The sequence below is a fragment of the Triticum dicoccoides genome, chromosome 5B, assembly GCF_002162155.2.
Source record: "Triticum dicoccoides isolate Atlit2015 ecotype Zavitan chromosome 5B, WEW_v2.0, whole genome shotgun sequence".
Lineage (NCBI taxonomy): Eukaryota > Viridiplantae > Streptophyta > Magnoliopsida > Poales > Poaceae > Triticum > Triticum dicoccoides.
The window spans coordinates 444652273-444656542 of NC_041389.1; positions in this window are offsets into that span (position 1 = coordinate 444652273).

Consider the following 4270-nt stretch of genomic DNA (forward strand, 5'->3'; position numbering starts at 1 on the left):
AGCTTCCCCCACCTAAATATATTGAACCGGAACGGGATCACAAAATCCCAGTGTTTTTGTTACAGAGGTTTTACATCGAGTGGAACAGGGGGAGAGACTAACATCATCGAACACCAACTATACGTAGGATAGAGCGCTCGGATCCACGAGGCCACGTGCGGCCGACTGGTTTCTTTGAGCCGCCCTCGCCACAGCGCCGCGTCTTCACGGCAGCAGGCGAGCACACGGGGTGGAATGTTCGATGTCGCCAATTCGGAGAAGATGAGTAGAGGAGGATGAAGGAGATGGGGATAGCGACAAGTAAGAATAGCATGCCAATAAATTGACGTGGTAACGACGAGTGGCAAAGCTACTCCAAGCATGATTGCACTGGGGAATGGCACAGATGGGGACTCATCGATGCAAGATAGATAACATGTATTGGCGCCCCCTAGGTTTAGAGGAGCATGTGATTGTGGTGAACTCTAGCCTCAAGGCCGATGACGAATGCCCAGCTTCGCCGGACGACTGCGAGGGGAAAGTGAAGAGGGGCCAACAATGTTAGTGAGGTGAAGGAAATATGATAAATACAATGGACTTGGCTAGCGGTGTTGATCATGAGTGAGGACCCACCAGTCCTAGTTGAAAGCTTATCAGCGAGTCGACACTCCATTTTGATGCCAGCGGCCGCCATCAACAGTGGATGACCAAATCATGGTGGAGGATGTCAAAAGAGAAAGAGTGATTGGCGGTGCCAAAATTATGGGCAGTCGGTGGCGTGGTGGCCATAGGAGAGGAGGGAGAACGAGGTGATGGAGAAAGAGATGTGTGTGTGTGTGTGTGTGTGTGTTGTGGGGGGTCCCGGAGTCCCCTGCTCGCTCTCTCTCTTCTGCTAGGCTCAGCTCGGCTCGGCGTCACGCGTTGGGAAGGGACGGCGCTCTCGCTTCCGCGCAAGTTGCGGCTGGGCGGGCGCCGCCGTTGCCCGGATCTCCGGCCTCCGTCCTCCGTTGCGGCCGCCATGACCGGATTCGGGTACCCCACGAAGACCTCTCCCACGCCAGTCTCAGCGGCGCTCCGTCTCTCGGTTCGCCCGGCAATGCTGCTCGCCCGAGCCTCTGCGGCGGCCACCAGTCCATCGGCGTCTCCGGCTGCTGCACACGTTGTTCTTCCGCCGTCTGTGTTGTGCGCTCAGGCTGCAGGCACTACCCCGGTCGCCGGTGTTCTCCCTCGACCGCGGCCGCTGCCCCCAGCTTCTAGGTTCAGGAGGGAGGACGGGGGTCTTAAGGCTGTGTGCACGCCCTATTCGGAGCCTGTGTCGACAACTGCTTCATCCCCGGTGCCTGGCTCCCCTGTCCTTGCCGATGCCGCCTCGGATGTGTTGCTACCGGCCCCTGTTGCCTCTGTCAATGGGGACGACGTAGGCTGTGAAGAGGAAATGGCCATGGCGCTGCCACCACGGGCGGTGTTGTGGGCCTCCGCTGCTGACGATGATGACGATGAAGATGAGAAGAGGAGTTGGCTCCCCAGACACCACCGGCTGCCACCAAGGCCCTCGACTCTAGAGGGATGTGCGTGGGGCATGATGCAGACACAAATGAGGGTTGGCAGGAGGTGCTACCGCGGCGCGGCTAGCATCGTACGATTTCGTCGCCTTCCTCGACAATGGCTCCTCGTCCCATCCCCGCTTGGCTTCGCGGTAGATGTTACAGATGCTTCGCTCATGGTCATTGTGCGGCTGTTTGCAAAGAGCCGTTGCGGTGCTCCCGTTGTTTGGAGAATGGTCATCGTGCGCGTGGATGTTGCAACCCATGGCGTCCTCTAAGCTCACTGCCATGCAATGATGTGCCGCTCGTGTCGCAGCTCGACGCCGTGCATCGTCCTGCTCTTGCTTCATGTGAGGGTCCGACGAGATCCGCACTCCCATCCAAGGCGCTTCATCGTGGGTCTTGGGCGTCTGTCGTCTCTGGTACCGTTGGCTCACCAACCTCGTCGGAGCTGATGTTGTAGTCCCCTTTGGCTGATCAGACTGTGTTGCTGCAAGGTTGTTTGGCGCGTGTTTGGAGCTTTTTAGAGCGAGCGGAGGCTGCTCTAAGTAGACTCTCCCTTGCGCCGGCTATGTTACAGACCTCTCTGACGCCGCACTCTCCTTGTGCGGCCGGTGTTTGCTCCGCGGAGGATAGGGGGGTGGAGTTATATGGCTCCTTCTCCCTTCGTGTTGGAGACAATTCATCCTCGATGCCTACCTCCCATCCTATGTTGTCTTCCACTAAGGGCGAGTCCATTGCCGTACTTGTGGCTCCGGTACTGCAGGTCATGCCCGAGCTTAGGGAGCTATGTCTGAGTTTGTCAGTGGATCATATGAAGGTGGACACGTCGACGACCTCGAGCGAGGGTCATGATTCACCTTTGTCAAGTGAGTAGCTGGAGGTTCCTATGGTTGATGATGCGAGAGGGAAGGCGTCGGCGATGTCATGATGGATTGTGCTCGGTTTCTTGTGTTGTCGACGTGGCCTTGATATTTTGAGTCATCATTGCCGTTTTCTCACCCCGGGTTCCGTTGCATTGTAGAAGTGTTGAGGGTTGTGCTTGTTGGGTGTTGGGAGCACTTAGCGGGGCATCTATGTGGCCATGGTGCTTCGTGTTGAGTGAGTTTGTTTGTATCAGTTATCGCCCGGTTTTCCGTAAATTAATTGGGCAATTCTCTTCTTCTTAATTAATCGACGAGGCAAAAAAAAATTAGATATGGAAGCCAAAAGCAATAATTGTTGTATGTAATGCACATTTGAGTGCAAACTAGTATGAGGTTGATGGTACTTGTTTTCTTAATCGCGGGAGCGCATAGAGTAATTGAGTTGTTTGCACAACATGTAACCAAAATTAATCCTTCGCAGACAGCATAAGGGCTGGGTTAATTACCCTTGCATTTATTTTGATGTGGCCAAAATTAATCTTCCGCGGACGCTTACAGATTGAGTTCATCACTCTCTTACATTTATGTTTGTTTTGACAAGTCATCATTCTCAAAATCACAGAGGAAAGAATAAAAGAGTAGTAACTTCACGCCACATGGCCGCACATAAACAATTGAGAATCGTACGGTAAAGGCCACTATCTTGCTGGTAAACCCCAACAACGACCCATGTTGTGACATGGAGTAGTAGTGGTCAACGACTATCAGCTTGATTTTATTTTTTGCTAAAGGCCACTATCTTGCTGGTAAACCCCAACAACGCCTTATATCCAACCCAAAACGAAGGTAAGATTAGTCACAATGGGAAGTAACTTAGAGTAGTAATATGCATATGTTACTAGTCTATGTTACTACCTCCACAGTGGGTACTAACATATGTATTATGTTATGCATCACTTCATTTATTAAGTTGTAGACTCATCTTTTCTTGATATGTGTGATGTTACAGTAACTAATTATGTTATCACATGTCTTTCTTTCTTCATTAATTACATGCCACATCATCTATTTTGCCTAGATAAATGTGATGTTATCACCTAAGTTACTCCCACCGTGAGTAGTCTAAAGAGAAGTTTGCCGGCCGGTGGTGACGGTCCTTCCTTTCCGTTTGACAGCCGGCTAATTGCGAATCCTATGGTTGATCTTTTGATCTGCCAACGGCACAAGAAAAGCTAATTGTACCAAGAGAGTTGAATTTAAATATTCAATTGATTGACACACATTTAAATCATGGAAGCACGTAAGTTGGCCAGTAAAGGGCCATGTTAGATCATCTCCAATCTCAATCTAACAAATGGGATACACCTGTTAGTGGCCACTTTCTATTTATTTTACCCCCCCCCCCTTTGTCTCTCTTTCCGGTGCGCGACCGCAGGCGTAACTCTCGACCCGGTAGTGGCGGCAGCGTAAACCAATGGGTAGACGGGAAGGCACCACAGAGCAGTGGCGCCGACCGGGGACCGGGGAGGCACGGATAGAGGAGGCGTCGTGTACCGTGCTTGCAGGTAAGTCTGAATGGGGAGTTGGGGAAGCGCGGGCGTGCGGGCAGTGTGTCTACAACAACGATCCGGTGAGCGCCGGAGCCGCGAGCGGCGTCGACGGTAGGGAGGCACGAGGGGCGTTGGACGGTGAGGAGGCACGCCGCAGCATCCGCGGGAGAACGTCGAGCCAAGAAGGCGCATGCGGTCTAGCAGGGGGTCCGCAATGGCGACCCAGTGGGCACTAATGGTGGAGGGCGGCGTAGAACGTCAGGCCGAGCCCGAGGCGTAAGTCCGTGTCAATTGATGTCCACTAATGTGGATGTGATTATAGATCAACGCC